The sequence below is a fragment of the Ahaetulla prasina genome, chromosome 2 (assembly GCF_028640845.1).
Source record: "Ahaetulla prasina isolate Xishuangbanna chromosome 2, ASM2864084v1, whole genome shotgun sequence".
Classification (NCBI taxonomy): domain Eukaryota; kingdom Metazoa; phylum Chordata; class Lepidosauria; order Squamata; family Colubridae; genus Ahaetulla; species Ahaetulla prasina.
The window spans coordinates 166,176,773-166,194,740 of NC_080540.1; the positions used below are offsets into that span (position 1 = coordinate 166,176,773).

The 17,968-nt window shown below is 42.1% G+C and overlaps 1 protein-coding gene across 4 annotated transcripts in view; it reads right to left on the reverse strand.

Annotated features, from left to right (window-relative positions):
- The window catches only part of GLI1 (GLI family zinc finger 1), a 154,406-nt gene that overhangs the window by 88,574 nt on the left and 47,864 nt on the right, over positions 1 to 17,968 (reverse strand). Inside the window, exon 2 of one of the 4 annotated variants that reach the window (XM_058168936.1) lies at positions 5,618 to 5,815. The exons of the other annotated variants lie outside the window; for them this stretch is intronic. The gene's annotated coding sequence lies outside the window, so the exon portion shown is untranslated. The remainder of the gene's footprint in view (positions 1 to 5,617; positions 5,816 to 17,968) is intronic. 4 annotated transcript variants of the gene reach the window in all.

A 17,968-nucleotide genomic window follows, 5' to 3' on the forward strand; every position in this document is an offset into this window, starting at 1 on the left:
CCTGATGTCCTGGCCAATTTTTTTTCTGTAGAAGAGTGGCCCTAAGGCACGGGGCAAGTCTGTTTCTCAACCTTGCCAGTGTGACACACCCAGGGCATAGCCTTCCTGTAGGCAAAATGCCCAACTAAGCTAGGAGGCCAGCTGGTCTCCCCACATTATACAAATCCTACAACACCCTGTGGGAGGGATTAGGAGCACCCCCTATAACCTCAGCTTTATTCTCAGAGCAGCCTTAGTTGGAAACAAAAAATTCAAATGATCACAGTCATAATAAGTAAGTCAGAACTGCATATACATTGTGTTGTGGTGGTTGGCTGAAAACTCTATCCTTTTTAATGTCTATATAGAGGTAAATTTCTTTAAATTCAATGTGATTCTCACTTTAGTGTGAAGATCAGTGGACCTCCAAGTACTGCTAAACCTCTAAAAACCTTAAGTAACAGTACTAGGAGCTGCAAATTATTTGTTTCTAAAGGCCACAAGTTACTAATGCTCTGGTAGAGAACAGCCATTTTAGTTTGGAACCAGAGGAGTAATGACAACAGTTAGCAAGCAGGTAAGTACCACGTATATACGTCATTACCCAGCACCTATATTTCAGCACAGAGTGTATTTGAAACTTAAGAATTATTGGAAGAGAATTCAGTAAATTAAGAATTCAGTCAACATTCAAAACCGTTCCCTTCATTATCCAAAACCGCTTTTCAGAAAGTTTTATCAAAACTTTGAGGACCGGTTTTAAATCCCTTCCTTCAGCACATAACTATGAATGGTCGCTAAATGAATTCGAGGACTTCCTTATTATAAACTAATATCATTGAACAAGCTTTATGTCATTTCAACAAATTACCATTGGGTAATTTCATTGATCTTTGTCTTAATAGGAATACTTCGGAAGTTTTTTGAATAAATCTTTTAGTACATGGGGTAAACTTTAAGTCCATCTAAATATTCCTGTCCTGATGGGCATTGGGCTTATCTGTTGTTACCCAAAGAAAATCTGCTTTGAATAATTTACCCAAGTTTGGGAAGCTGTTCTAAAATATACAGTGCAATCTGAATGCATTGCTAAACAAACTCCACACCAGATTAAAGGTGAGAATAAATGCATGCGAGTTTTTAAAATGAAATCTCATGTGAGAAAATTCCAGGCACAGTGAGGGGATATGCCACTCTTCCTAGCAGCTGAAACCCCAAGTTATTTAACTGGAGAATTCCTTGTCTCCAAACTAGGAACATGACCTTGATTTTTGTTAATCTATGGAATGGAGTCCAGGCCATGTTATCTCCGAGTTTCGGCTGCCCAAGCGAATCATCATATTATGAGCACCATGGAAGTGCAAATCTGATAAATCTCAGAAACAAACTTTCTCCAATAAATAATAATATTTGAGGGTGGGGGAAAGCCAATAATCTCTCTTTGTGTGACCGTTGGGATTATTCTTATCCACTCAGGTGAAAAGTCTCAAATGCCATTTTTTTTAAAGGTCCCTTCTCACATTTCTTGGAGAGGCAAGACACGGGAAGAGGAGAGCTCTGAGCGCATGTGCCATTCCCAGCCCTTTTTGAGACTGAAACTGAATTCCAACCTCCATGTGTGAGCCAGGCTGATCCCCCCTGTGACCTGAATGAGGGTTTTGTGTCCCCTCACTGTGACAGGAAAGAATCCCCTTTGCTCACCTCCACTGTGTTGCCGACCCCTTGTGTCTGGCCCACCGCCCTCATTCATGCTTTGCTCCCCTGATGCTGCTAATCCCCCAGCCCAGACAGCTGCCTCAAAGCTCATTGTTTCAGGTTCATGGGCTCTGAAAAGACCAGGATTCCAGAAACCGGGGCAGGCTGCAGCACAGGATTCAAGGTGGTCTGGCGGAGGCTGTGGAAGATGGGAATAGTGATTCCTTTTCATCAAGGTGCCTCAGTCCCCAGATTTTCAGATATTCCTCTCTACTGGATCTGTACCCTCCAAACTTTCCACTCGTCATCATTTCACAAATCTATAATATGCATTTAATTACTACAGTCTCACAATGGAGTGTAACTATCAAATACATCTTCTTTCCTACCTGGTTCTAAATTAGGGTGGAAGACTAAACATAAGAAAGAAGGCACATTTAAGACAGCCAGATAAAAAAGAAATAACACATTTTCTTCCTTTGAATGGCTCTATGCCTGGCCGTGAGTGTAGGAAAAAACAGAAGGCGGAGTAGGAATTCATTAATTTGATAAATATTTATAGGACCAGCCAAATATATTTACCTGAAGTGAAAGTTGTATGGGCCACAACTGAAAGTAAAGTAAAACTGCAAATGTACTTCGGAATTAAAATTAGGCTTTAAAACATAAATTTTATTAGATCTTTTAAATGTTTTAAGTTTCCTTGTTAAAGAAAACAAATAGTCTGATTAAATCTGAATGCAAGCATGTTTATCTATATATATTGCTGAATTACCATGGATAGTATGGGTTAGCATTTGTTAAAACACAATGCCTTTGGGGAGTTTTAATGTTAATTAACTTCAGGCTATTAAATACGAATTTTGGTGGTAAAGAACAGCTTTCCTCTCAAAATAAACAGGCAGCAAAGGCTTAATAGCTATAGAATGCTTAAGTAAAAAATTAGAGAGAGATTTTTCTCTCCCTGACAATCAACAGAGAAACAGAGTTCATAGTCCAGAAACCTATGGGAGAGAAGAATGTGAGACACAGTAGATGCCGGAAAAAGGGATCAAGCAAAGCCATTACAGATCGAATAACTACTAAAGATGCTAGTCAGCAGATGAAATACCTCACAGACTTTCTCAGAAATCACTCAGCTACCTCCATATCAATTCTTTTTTTAATGAGGTATAATGACAGTACCTCACGTTTCTTGCTGGATAGTAGGATAAATGAAAGAAACATGATTGCAAATATTGACCATCCACAATTAACAATGGTTTAAACATCAATATAATTACATGGAAAATGGCTAGAATTCTAATGTTACTTAACATTAAATTTAGATCATTCAGACACACCTTTTTTTTTTTCAAAATGCAAACAAAGAATTCCCAAAATGCTAATGTCCACAGTGTCAATTAATAAAAGTCAAGGACAAGCAAAACTTCAAGAACCAGAGTTAAACTTGAAAATTATGTAAGAATGTCCAGGCTCAGAAAAGTTTGAAAAGTTAACTTGAAAAGTTAAAAATATAAATTTGGCAAACAGTGTTACAGGGAACGTTCAGTTAAGTAGAATCAACAAATACTTCAAATGTAGTCTTTAGAGACATATTAGAAATGTGGGACATTTGGAAAATTGAGAAATGATTTATGGTAGTGATGCAGGGGGAAACAACAGAAATGTTGCAATGCGTTGGCAAACATATTACTCAGTTTATAAATAAAAACAATACATTAATTAATGAAAGCAGCTAGCATTCCAAAACATTTCTGCTCCATTAAAAAAAACACTGTATTTATACATAAAAAATAATAATTAAGGACTAAAACACTGGAATTAGGCCCTCTCATTCGCTGTTGGTTAAAATAGTTTTGCAAAGTATCTTTCCTATATGATTTCAAGCTTAATGTGGAATTTTATTATGGATTCACTTGTTTAAAAAAGATACTTTATCTGTTAATTCTGGTTTGAGTGGCTGCCTATTCTTTAAAATGTCTGGGAATTCCAGTTTTTATACAGGTCTATCTGAATCTGAAAGACCTGGGGAGGAAAACTATGGGAAATCTAGACAGCATACTAAAAAGCAGAGACATCACCGATACAAGTGCATATAGTCAAGGCTATGATTTTCACCGTTGCAATGTATGGCTGTGAAAGTTGGACCATAAGGAAGCCTGAGTGCCAAAGAATTGAGGCCTTTGAACTATAGTGCTGGAGAAGACTCCTGCGAGTCCCTTGGACTGCTAGGCAATCAAACTGGTCAGTCCTAGAGGAGATCAACTGTGACTTCTTTTTAGAAGGCCAGATCCTGAAGATGAAACTGAAATACTTTGGACACCTAATGAGAAGGAAGGACTCACTGGAGAAGAGTCTAATGCTGGGATAGATTGAGGACACAAGAGGAAAGGGACGACAGAGAACGAGGTGGCTGGATGGAGTCACTGAAGCAGTAGGTGTGATCTTAAATGGACTCCAGAGGATGGTAGAGGATAGGAAGGCCTGGAGGAATGTTGTCCATGGGGTCGCGATGGGTCGGATACGACTTCATGACTAACGACAATATCTGAATACACTACAGTAAAGATACTATCTGTTAATTCTGGTTTGAGTGGCTGCCTATTCTTTAAAATGTCTGGGAATTCCAGTTTTTATACAGGTCTATCTGAATCTGAAAGACCTGGGGAGGAAAGCTATGGGAAATCTAGACAGCATACTAAAAAGCAGAGACATCACCCTGCCGATACAAGTGCATATAGTCAAGGCTATGATTTTCACAGTTGCAATATATGGCTGTGAAAGTTGGACCATAAGGAAGCCTGAGCACCAAAGAATTGAGGCCTTTGAACTATAGTGCTGGAGAAGACTCCTGCGAGTCCCTTGGACTGCTAGGCAATCAAACTGGTCAGTCCTAGAGGAGATCAACCCTGACTGCTCTTTAGAAGGCCAGATCCTGAATATGAAACTGAAATACTTTGGACACCTAAGGAAGGACTTACTGGAGAAGAGTCTAATGCTGGGATAGATTGAGGACACAAAGGGACGACAGAGAACGAGGTGGCTGGATGGAGTCACTGAAGCAGTAGATGTGATCCTAAATGGACTCCAGAGGATGGTAGAGGATAGGAAGGCCTGGAAGAATGTTGTCCATGGGGTCGCGATGGGTCGGATACGACTTCACGACTAACGACAATATCTGAATACACTACAGTAAAGATACTATACACTTTGGCCCTTCCACTGAGTTCTCCAATGTTTCATTCCCATTAGTTTCTCTCAATTCCTTGAGACAATTGAAGAACAGCCAAAACAGACTGTACGGAGATGGGCTGTGGGTCAAATGAAAGAAAAGCTGACTATTGAAAAAACCACTTATACTGTATAAAACCAACTTGTTCTCTGAAGTCATAACACATCAAACATTTGGGTGACTAATAAGCTATGCTCATAGGTAATGTTATATGGGAAATATCTTGAGAAATAGGGGGAAGAGATGCTGCCAAGAGCATGATCAAATAAGAGAGGATATAGCCACAGCTGCAGAGAAAGAAAATCAGAAAGGAATCCAGCTTATTCGAGTGTAAAAAGAGATGGTGGGAGATTTGTACTTTCAGACTTGCAAGATTCTGTTAATGTAGTTTTTCAGTAATGCTGAATTAGCTCTTCTTGTTGTGTTCTCTATCTGATGTACCTAGGAAGATTGACATGGATAAGACAGATAGACTAGTAAGAAAAGAGGTGCCGAAACAAATACAACATTTGTACAATCCCTTATGTTTGGACTACAACGTTCAACGAAAATGAGTGACTGAAAATAAATAGCAGCTTTATAGATCCATCTAACGGGATACCACAAGAAGCTGAAGGATAGATAATCCTCAACTTGAAAGTTAAAAAAGTTATATCAAAAGTGATTTTTTTTAATTTTACATATAGACATTTGAAAAAAGTTACTTACGATCAGTCCTCAAAGTTATGACTGCTGCACTACCTTTGCGGTCATGTGATTGCAGTTGGGGGTTTAGCAACTGGCTCAAATTTATGGCAAATTACAGCATTCTGTGGTCCTGTGTGGAAGTAGTGAAATTCAGCCGGTTCTATCCAGCTCGGGTGAACCGGTAGCGGCGGCTGCAGGATGCTCTGCGCATGTACACATCTGGTAGGGAAGATAAGTGAATTTCACCACTGTTGTGTGGGCATTTTGCAACATTTGTTGGCATTTTTCGGCAAAAACCACCCATTGGATAAGCTGGTTTTGGACCTATGACTGTGTGATTTGCTTAACCATGTGATCTATTTAATGATTGTAGTGACTCAACAGCCATAATAAAACAGCTGTAAAATAAAATCTGGTCATATGAGTATTCAATTTATAACTGTAATGTCTTATAACCAAAATCCCAGGGTCGGTTGTAGTCATAAGTCGGGGGCTACCTGTAGTAATAGCAGGTATTGATTATGCCTGTGAAGTTTCTGCTAAGGAAGGTTGAGAACCAGTTGCAGATGATCACAAGCAAATTAATTATCAATACAGAAGAGAGGTGGAAACTGTTGTTCTTGCCAAAAGAGATTTTTGGCTATTAGATTTAGGGAGGGAATCCAAAAACAGGAATCGCTCTCTAAATATGGCCTAACATTTAGAATCTTGTTTAGATTTAGAAATCGGTTCTTATGTTGCTTGCCTACCCAACGCTGTGAAAAAGTTGGCAAAAACTAGGTTTAAGATATTAGCCAATTGTGTGCTATTCGTTGTGAAAATACAGAAAAATCTTATTTTGTATGAATTGTAATAGAAAAGTAATTTATAAAAGTTCCTCCTTCTAAATCTAGGGTAGTCAATTGCAGCTCCCTTCCACCTCAAGAAGGCACCACCAAAATTTGGTTACAAAATGTCTGTATTTTAAGATCATGGTTTTTTGGGTTTTTTGATTCCACAACAAATTAAGGATAGGAATGGGAATGTGCACAACACATGGGTGTAAAACAAACCCACCAAACCCTAAAGTTCTCCAAAACTGGGGGATTCTTCTGTTGACATCAGCTAGACATCAGCTAGATGGTTCCGTCCCAGGCGCCTGATGGACCCGGAGAGGTTCCTGACGGAGCTTGGGCCGTTTCCTGAGGATCTTACCCACGGCACGACTGAAGAACTGGTTGCGGCCTGGGAACGGGCCGCGGCTGGGGCTTTGGACCGTGTCGTGCCTTTGCGGCCTCTGACCCGGCGTAGATCTCAATTGGCTCCCTGGTTTTCCGAGGAGCTGAGAGAGATGAAACGCCGGAGAAGACGCCTAGAGAGTACTTGGAGGTCTAGCTGTTCCGAGGCTGATCGGACACTAGTGAGGTCCTTCACTAGGACCTACCTAGTGGCAATGAGGGAGGCGGCGCCCACGCTTCCACCCTCATTGCATCGGCAGATAACCGCCCGGCCGCCCTGTTTCGGGTGACCCGTTCCCTCCTCTATCAAGAGGGACGGGATGACCCCTTACAGGGACGAGCTGAGGAGTTTAACGGTTATCTATACGATAAAATCGTTCAGCTTCGGGATAGTTTGGACCAAGATTGCGATGATCCAGCCGGGATGACAGAGTCGCGTCTTGTTGAGGTTATTTGGGATGAGTTTGATTCTGTGGCTCCCGAGGACATGGACAGGTTGCTGGGGAGGTTACATGCAACTACATGTTTACTGGACCCGTGCCCTTCCTGGTTAGTGCTGGCTGCTCAGGAAGTGACACGAGGCTGGCTCCAGGGGATTATAAATGCTTCTTTGATGGAAGGGGTTTTCCCCGCCGCCTTGAAGGAGGCGGTGGTGAGACCTCTCCTCAAGAAGCCTTCCCTGGACCCAGCTATTTTGGGTAATTATCGTCAGTCTCCAACCTTCGCTTTGTGGCGAAGGTTGTAGAGAGTGTGGTTGCATGGCAGCTCCCCGGCACCTGGAGGAAACTGTCTATCTAGACCTGCTCCAGTCTGGCTTCCGACCCGGTTATAGCACGGAGACGGCTTTGGTCGCGTTGGTGGATGACCTCTGAGGGCCAGGGACAGGGTTGTTCCTCTGCCTTGGTCCTATTAGATCTCTCAGCGGCCTTGATACCATCGACCATGGTATCCTGCTGCGCCGGTTGGAGGGATTGGGAGTGGGGGCACCGTTTATCGGTGGTTCTCCTCCTATCTCTCTGACCGGTCGCAGACGGTGTTGACAGGGGGCAGAGGTCGCCCCGAGGCGCCTCACTTGTGGGGTGCCTCAGGGTCGATTCTCTCGCCTACCCTGTTCAACATCTATATGAAGCCGCTGGGTGAGGTCATCAGTGGTTTCGGGTGAGTTATCATCTGTACGCTGATGATACTCAGCTGTATTTTTCCACCCCGGACCACCCCAACGGCGGTCAAGTGCTGTCCCGTGCCTGGAAGCTGTACGGGTCTGATGGGGAGAAACAGACTCAAGCTCAATCCTCCAAGACGGAGTGGCTGTGGATGCCGGCATCCGGTACAGTCAGCTGCATCCGCAGCTGACTGTTGGGGCGAGTTAGTGGCCCCAAAGGAGGTGGTTCGCAACTTGGGCGCCCTCCTGGATGGACGGCTGTCCTTTGATGAACATCTGGCGGCCGCCAGGAGGGCCTTTACCAAGTTCGCTTGGTTCGCCAGTTGCGCCCTTCCTTGACCGGGATGCCTTATGCACGGTCACCACGCCTGGTTACGCCTAGGCTGGATTATTGCAATGTTTCTACATGGGGCTGCCCTGAGGTGCACCCGGAGGCTGCAGTTAGTCCAGAATGCGGCTGCGCGAGTAGTAACGGAGCCGCTCGTGGCTCCCATGTGACATCGCTGTCTGTAGCTTGCACTGGCTTCCTGTGGTCTTCGGTGCGCTTCAAGATTCTGGTAACTATCTTTAAAGCGCCCATGGCTTAGGACCCGGTACTTACGAGACCGCCTGCTGTTACCTTTGCCTCCCACCGACCAGACGCCTCACAGAGAGGGTCTCTCAGGGTGCCGTCCGCCAAACAATGTCGGCTGGCGGCCCCAGGAGTAGGGCCTTCTGTGGGGCAGTGACGCCTGGAACGAACTTCCCCGGCCTCGTCAAGTGCCTGATCTTCGGACCTTCCGTCGTGAGCTCAAAACATATTTATTCATTAAAGCGGGACTGGCATAATTATTGATGAATTTTAATTGGGTATTCTTATATTTTTAAATTTTAAATCTAAATTTTAATAATTCAGCCTTTTAAAATTTGCTCTTTTTAACTGTTGTTTTAAATTGTATATATTTTGTTCTTATTCCGGCTGTACACCGCCCTGAGTCCTTCGGGAGAAGGGCGGTATAAAAATCTAATAAACCTAAACCTAAACCTAAACCTAGATAGCATTCAGAGAAGAGAGAGCTCAGCTGTGGCCCTCGGCTTCTAAAAAATTACAGATTCGTATGTTTGACATGCAAACTCTAAATGCGTTGATTATTCCAGGAATTGCAATGGAATGCGTGGGTGACCTTGGGAGATGAGGGAAAGAGATGCTGCCTATGAAAAAAATCAGACAAGAGACTGTGAGCCCGCAAGGGCTTAATGATCAAAGGAAAAAACTTAGGGTCCACCCTAATAGATCAGATAGTAAAAGGTACTGAAGTTTGTACCTTCAGACGTTTAAGTTTTTGTTAATGTAGCCTTACAATAAAGTAAAAAACTCATTTAGTCAAATTTCCTGTCTGCTTTATTTACCGTAGAGTAGAGGGGTTGACAGAGATGGCTAAATCACCTGGAGAACTATCTGGCTAAAATGAAAAATAGAAATGAGAGTTTAGTTAAAATGGTGGTATTAAATTTTCTCATCACCTTCTCTTTATGAAAAACCAGATCAGGAGGGTTTACTTGTAGTACTGATAGTACTAAAACACAGTGAACAAAAGCAAGAGTCACAAAAAAACAGAAGTCATCAAAATTAATACAGATCTACAAGAAAAACTGACTGTTTACTCAACAATGCAATTCAAGTACCATCTTTAAATTTAGCTGAGCTGGTCTGCCAGAACCCTGTCTTTCTCAATAAGATGGTTCTGAGTAATTTTCATATCAAAAAAATGTTCAGTCAGTGTTGTGGTCCGTCAGCAGCCTACGGAGCTGGCAACGGAATTGGACAGCGATGAGGCTGAGGTGAGGCCAGGGCCATTGGGAAGTGAGGTGCGGACTCCAGAGCCTCCAGAGACTGATAGTAGTGAGGCAGAGGAACAGGAGGAGCCTGTTCCTAATGCACGCATGCGAAGAGTTGCCAGAAGGCAAGAGCAGCTCAAGCAAAAAGGACAACTTGGGAGTAGGGCCAAGAGATGATTGGCCACTCCCATAAGGCTTAAAACAGACCAGCACCGGCATTTGGGCTTTGCCGGAAAACAACATTGGTAGCTGCGTCTTCTGCTTCGTCTATGTCTTGCCTTTATTTTTGTGACTTGTGAACATTTGCCAAGAAAGGCCTTTGGCAGTTTGCCTAATTTGACCAAGGTTTGCGAGAGAACTGAGGAATTTGTGTTGGGAGGCATTTGTTTTAATTTGAGTTGAACAACGCTGGGAATGAAGTAATTCTCAGCTGTTCGAATAAAGTAAGTTTGTTTTTTCAGGGACTGAGTTTCCTACTACCTACTTGGGCCTTGTTCTGTCCCCCCACCTCACATAGGAAGACACACGAGCAAACGACATCCACCAGTAATTTATTTTTACAGGCCAACCTGAATCACTTTAGCAGATAAAAGTGCTGGCAGCTACTTTCCAAATGCCTGCCAAGTTTCTTATCACCTTTAGAAATAGGAGTCAGCGTATCTGTAGTCCGTTGCTGGAGCAACCAAGAGTTCAAAGAGGAGTCAGAAGTCATTCACAAAGTCCAAGCCTTAATTCTGAAAAATATCCCATCCGAAACTCACGATATGCAGTTTTTGTCTGTCACAAGGCCTGCAGAGCAACCCCACCCACTTTTATCCCCTGTGGGGTGTGGCTCAGTAACTCAGCAATCTCTGGCCCTTCCATACCTCTTCCTTTGCTGCGCACACCTCTCCCTCCGATGCTGCCTGGGATCAATCCAAGATTGATTTTCATCACTCTCTATTAGTGGGTGCTCCGACATGCCTTCCTCCTGGCCTTCAGCTGGAACCTGAGGCATTGCCAGAAAGGAGGGTCCTGGAGAGGGAGGCCTTGTTAGCTCCTCCTGGCCTTCAGCTGGAACCTGAGGCGTTGCCAGAAAGGAGGATCCTGGAAAGGGAGGCCTTGTCAACTCCTCCCCTTCACTTTCAGAGTCATCTTCCTCCGTGAGGATAGGCTCAGGAGCCGGAGTCACAACAGGCCTGGGTCACAACAGTCAGAGCATTTCTGACTGTAATCATGTAATAAACCAAAGTAATGAAGTGATTTGTGGAGAAGCAAATTGGAAGGGTACAGGTAGCCCTCGACTTACAATCATTTGTTTAGTGACCAAAGTTATAACGACACTGAAAAAAGTGACTTGTGATTGTTTTTCACACTTATGACAGTTGCAGCATCCCCATGGTCATATGATCAAAATTCATGCATTTGGTAACTGACTCATATTTATGACAGTTTGTGTCCCAGAATCATGTGATTCCCTTTTGCGACCTTCTGGCAAACAAAGTCAATGGGGAAATCAGGTTCATTTAACAACCGTGTACCTAACTTAATGGCTGCAATGATTCACTTAACAACTGTGGCAAAAAAAGTTGTTGTAACATGGAGTAACGCTCACTTAAGAACTGTCTCACTTAGCAACACAAATGGATGCTCAATTGTGGTCGTAAATCAAGGATTATCTGTACCTTGAAGATTTGTATTAGAATGATAGTGACATATGAGAGTGGAAGAGAAATTAACTCTTGGTTATTGCAGTTCCAAAAACGATAAAATACAATGAGAATATTGAGAAATGGCAAGACTGTAAATATCATTGGTAATTAAAACTACCGTAAATGTGGTTTGCTTATGAAGTGGCTGTACATCTCATTTAGTTTATGTGTGAAAGCTACATCTATGCCTAGTGATCAAACTAACACTATTATTATTCCCCTATATATAAAGGAGGGAGGGAGCATGTATGAATGCAAAAACTGCATGGGGAATTTGTGCTTGGGAAGATTTTTTTGGTCTTCACCAGGTTATCGAGAAAATTGTGAAAATTTGGGTCCATTTACTTTATCAAATTTCGTTTGTTGATTTAGAAGCATGATAAAGTAAATGGACCCAAATTACATAATGTTTTCTATGAACGTGATATTCAGTATTGGTTGTTATATGCAGTAAAAGCAATATATGATGGAAGTAAAGCATGAGTGAGACTAAATGAAATGTTGCAGTGGACTTCTCAGAATCTGGGGAAAAAGGATGACCCTTTGCAAAGTATGACAGAATAACTCCGCCGCCTTCGACATGACCTGAGTTTAACTCATAGAATCATCTATTACAATGTCCTTCCTGTTGAAGACTATTTCAGCTTCAATTGCAACAATACACGAGCACACAATAGATTTAAACTTAATGTTAACCGCTCCAATCTTGATTGCAGAAAATATGACTTCAGTAACAGAGTTGTAAATACTTGGAACACACTACCTGACCCAAAATCCCCATAGCTTTAACCAAAGACTGTCTACTATTGACCTCACCCCATTCCTAAGCGGTCTGTAAGGGGCATGCATAAGAGCACAAGCATGCCTACCGTTCCTGTCCTATTGTTTCCTTTCGTTATATCCAGTTAATATAGTTATTACATACTTATGCTTGTATATATGCTTATATATAGTATAGTTATTTCGTGCCTATTCTTATATATACTGTTGTGACAAATAAAAAATAAATAAAAAATAACAGAGTTGGAAAGGACTTTGGAGGTCTTCTAGTCCAATCTCAGCTCAGGCAGGAAACTCCACTTCAGACAAATGGCCAGTCCAATCTCTTCTTAAAAACTTTCAATGTTGAGGACGACTTCCGGTGTCCGGTGGCAACGGACGTCTGGAAGGCTTCTCCTGCCTCCAGTGTCCGAATCCGGCCGCCGCCGAGGCCCTTAGGGGCCAGGTGTTCCGAAAAGGACACCTGCCGCACGGACGGCTCGCCAGGGGTCTCCCAGCCGATATACAGGACTGGGGGGACCGATGCTGGCGCGTCCTAGGCTCGGCGGGGTTCGGAGGCCACAGGCCGCGGCCATTACTTTGGTCGTCGCCTGGGCCGCTGTGCCCGTGACACCGGGCTTTGGAATTATAATTGCAGCAGCCTGGTGGTGAACAGGAACGGAGAAGAATTGAGGAATGAAGAAGGAAGGATATCGGCAAGCGTGGTGGAGTACTCCAGTGCGGGGGTTTTCTCCCCTGCGACTGGAAGGAGTACGAATCACTTTGGAGAGAGGAGAACTTAAAATAACAAGATTACGGTTTTGTGGAGCTCTGGAGAAGAGGTGATGGAGAAATTTAGGAGGGAGGTTTGAGGCCCCCTCCTCTGAGAACAATGGTGGCGTCCAGCTTCCGCCTTCACTATGAGAATCTTGATGACATCACTTCCCTTCGGCTTCCTGGTTGATTAACTGTACTCTGGACTCGTTGCTCCTGTGAGTGCCCCCTGGTGGATCCGGAGGAAATTATAAGGATACTGTGCTTGCCTGAGGATTTTGAAAATTTTTTTTTAAATGGCAAAAGGACAGAGACCAACTGCTGGAGAAATGGAGAGAATTTTGGAAAAGTTATCTAATATGGACAAGAAACTGGATGAAATAAGAGCAGAAATTGTGACTATCCAAAAGGATTTAAAGGATACTCAACAAGTCTCAGCAGAAAATAAGCAGAAAGTGGAAGGTCTGGAGGGTGAGATGCGGGCAGTGCAGAAAAGAGGGGAGACGACAAGCAATGCTGTGCTTGGACTACAGATGGATAAAATGTCTTATTTCCTTAGGTTTCAAAATTTGGAAGAAGTGGACCAAGAAGACTTGAGAGATGTTGTGACTAAACTGTTGGGAGAATTTCTTGGGAGAGGTGTTGATTTTATGAATTGGGATGTGGATCGAGTTTATAGAGTTAATTCACAATATGCACGCACGCATGCAGTTCCTAGAGAGGTTCATGTCAAATTTGTGAAAAGAGAGACGAGAGATGAAATTCTTAGAAAACATAGGAGTGGGGCACTGACTTATAGGGGCAGGGAGATAGCCATTCTGAGGCAGATTCCCAGACAGGTACGTGAAATGAGAAAGAAATACTACTTTTTATCAAGCAAATTGTACCAGAAGGGAGTGGGCTTCAGATGGCTGATGCCAGAGGGATTGATGATTTTCCGGAGGCATTACGAAAAAAATTAGTACAATTGCGGAGGCTGCGGCCTACGTGGAGGAACACAAAGCCCTCCTGGATTTAGATGACCCAGGAATTGAAGAAGGGGAGGTTATAGACCATGGGGCGGAGGCGGCTGCCGCTGTTGTGGCCCTGGAGTTGGGTCAGGCTGAACCCAGAGTTCTGAGATCCAAAACTAGGAAGTGACAAAGATATTTGGTATTGTGTTGGTTTTCCTTATTCTCTTTCGTATGATATTCTGATTATTCTTGACCCTTCCTTATTGTGTATGTAAGATTGAAACTTGGCTACTTCGTATCACCTGCTTGCCATATGGCTGTTGTATGTGTTTAAAATTTTGAGTAAAATTCTTATCATGTATAAGAAAAATGAAAATCTACCATACCTGATATGTATTTGCATAAATCTTTTTTGACCAATAAAAACTTTTTTATAAAAAAAAAAAAAAAAAAAAAAACTTTCAATGTTGGAGAATTCACAACTTCTGGAGGCAAGTTGTTCCACTGATTAATTGTTCTAACTGTCAGGAAATTTCTCCTTAGTTTTAGGTTGCTTCTTTCCTTGATTAGTTTCCATCCCATTGCTTCTTCCTGCCTTCAAGTGCTTTGGAGAATAGCTTGATTCCCTCTTCTTTGTGGCAGCCCCTGAGATATTGGAACACTGCTATCATTTCACCCCTAGTCCTTCTTTTCATTAAACTAGACATACCCAATTCCTGCAACCGTTCTTTATATGTTTTAGCCTCCAGCCCACTAATAATCTTTGTTACTCTTCTCTGTATTCTTTCTAGAGTACAGATCCAAGACAGGATCAGAACATGTCCACTAATCTTCATTTATAATCAGAGATTGAACACAAAGATAAATACAAGCTAATAAAACATTATTAAATCCTAGGAGGAACTGAATCTACAAAGCAAAAAGAATAATATGAATAGTATGTGGGTGCCTTTTTCACAATAGCTACACACTTGGCTACCCTGTGAATTATATGTATACCCAAAATGAGGAGTTGTATAAACTCATCTGTTTCACCCAGGTATTCCAAAGCTAGAGTACTAATATATTTTATAGCAAGTTGGGCAGTATAACAAAACATTATTTATTGCTTTGGTTCCTCCGGATTCATAAATTCTTTGATTCAGTGGAATTTGGGAATGTTTATTATTTAGGAATGCAAGTGGAATAAGTTTTCGTTTGGCTCTGAAGAATATGCTATGCCGTTTTGGAAGGATGAATATAGTGGGATAATTTCCTGGTACTCGGGTGAAATAATCCACCCAAATCTTGGTATTCTGTAAGTGTCCTTGCCACTTTTTTGATATGTCATGTTTTTAAATCTTTGCAGGAGAATCTGGTTATCCAGCTTGTATCTTAAAAAGATAAAGAACTCTTGATTTCTCTTGAGATCATGCAAACCTTTCACATCCCCCCCATATTAGAGAAGACTATAGCAATCTTCTCTTTGCTGTAAGAGATATTCAGAAAGATCAAACAGTCTATTATTATAAGTGGGGTATCAAGGTTCTATAAACTAACAGCTTTTCCCTCTGGTTAATGACTGGTTAATAAGACTGTGAGGGTCTAATTTTTTAAAGTTGGGAGTGGTTGATAAATAGATAAATAAATCTACACTGAATACAAAAATGAGAAACTAGCAGGAAAGACATGGTTTAGGGATAAAGAGAGAAGGGACAAAGATTTAATTACAAAGCAAATATTTAAAAAAGAGTTGGGAAGAAGAGGAAGATGAAAAAGCTGCTTGTTGATGATGAAATTCTCAGAGAGAGAGTGATCAGAAGTTTAAAAATCAAAAGGCAATATATGGGTGAGTGGATATGGTAGAAACAAGGAGAATTTGCAAAGATAGAAAGATAAGGGCACTGAATGGTCTTTTAGTAAATTAGCTTTCCTTTTCTCTTATCTCCTACTTACTTACTACTTCTTTTTCTGCCCATTGTGTAGTAATGTTGCTTACCCCCAAAGACAATAATACGAGAACTCTGCCTGTATCCAAAAGTTAGATGCAATGCTCTCTACATGGGGCTCCCCTTGAAGAGCACCCGGAGACTTCAGCTAGTTCAGAACGCGGCTGCGCGGGTTATTGAGGGAGCGGTTCGGAGCTCCCACATAACACCTATCCTGCGCAGACTGCACTGGCTACCTGTTGTTTTCCGGGTGCGCTTCAAGGTATTGGTTACCACCTTTAAAGCGCTCCATGGCTTAGGACCGGGCTATCTACGGGACCGTCTACTGCCGGCCTCTATCTCCCATCGTCCGGTACGTTCCCACAGAGAGGGACTCCTCAGGGTGCCGTCACCCAAACAGTGTCGACTGGCGGCCCCCAGGGGGAGGGCCTTCTCTGTGGGGGCTCCGACCCTGTGGAACGAACTTCCCCTCGGACTTCGACAATTACCTGACCTTAGGATTTTTCGCCGCGAACTTAAAACTTATTTATTTCGTATGGCTGGACTAGCCTGATTTTTATCTTTATTTGATGGGTTTTTAAAGTTTTGTGATTTTATGGGGGAGTATGTTATTTTAACATTTGGGCATTTAAATTAGTTTTTTAAGGGATGTTTTTAATTATTGTGTGTATTTGTATTTTATCTGCCTGTTCACCACCCTGAGTCCTTCGGGAGAAGGGCGGTATACAAATTAAAATATTATTATTATTATTATTATTATTACTACACACTAAAAGAGAAACAAGAATGAATGACAAAAATCTCTAAGCAAAGACAAGATAAAAGAGATGTTAAAGTAATAATGAACAAAACGAAAAGGAGAAGAAATTTCTAGGGCAAAAACGAAGATTTTTCTTGAAACTGGAGTATTTAAAAAAGAGGTAAAGTAGGTGAAAGATTGACAGTATGTCACTCTAAGCAAGTATTTCTCTGCCTCGGCAACTATAAGACGTGTAGACTTCAACTCCCATACTGGCTGGAGAATTCTGGGAGTTGAAGCCCATCCATTTTAAAGTTGGCAAGATTGAAAAACATTGCTTTAGAATACAGCTTGGCTCTAGAATGCATAGGACTATTATTAAAAACTACTTTTCCACATCTCAAAAAGAACAGTGAGGATTTTTTTTTTCTTTTTGAGATCAGATATTATAGATATCATCCTCTGGGTTGCTAAAAAGCTTCCAATGTTTATGTCCTAACAATGTTTGGAGTAGGGTAGGAGAGGAGACAGTGATTATCCTTAAGGCTTTTGTGTGAAAAATAAAGGGATCTGCCATTCTAATACAGGGTCCAAAATGTCTTAAGTTAGCATTCGCTTTGGATGTGTTTCTCTTTCTTATATGTAGAGGAAGAGACCCAAGTAATACCTTTAGAAGTATTACTTAGGGCTACCAAATCTCTTACTGGGAGAGAGGTCAGTTATTAAGGCTGCCAGGTCCAGACTGGAAACATCTAGACATCAGCTAGAGGGCAGCAGAGATTCACAGAAAATTGTTCTGCTGCCCTCTAGTGGTCATTCGGATGTCCAGATGTGGGAGCCTGAATGGCTGACCTATTCGAGGGAGTCACTCTGTGATGTATGTGCTTAGGAGAAAAAAAGGAGACAAGAAAGACGTTTCTCTGTATGTGTTTATTTTCTGTGTCTGTATTATATCCTGTAAAATGGCAAGTGATAAATTGGTGTCTCTGTTTGTGTTTGCATTTTTCACAAGGATGAGCTAGTTGTCTTTGGCTTCTAAGAGAGCACATGGATGGGTTTCTGTTGGACATAAAATAGCTCTCTCTCCCTCTCTCTCTCTCTCTCCAACCCCCCTCCCCAAGTTAAGGTCATGTTTTGGGTGCAGAGTTCAGGACCTACTACTCTCCATGGAACCTTTCATAGCTTTAATCTACCCCTGATAGCGAAGATGTGAAAGTTCAGCACCTCCTACTACTTTTTCTTTTTCTTTTTTGCTTTAAAAATGCATGCCCAGACACACAACTTTATGCATGAGTTGAGCAGAGATCGGTTTAAATGCATTGATTAGTCAG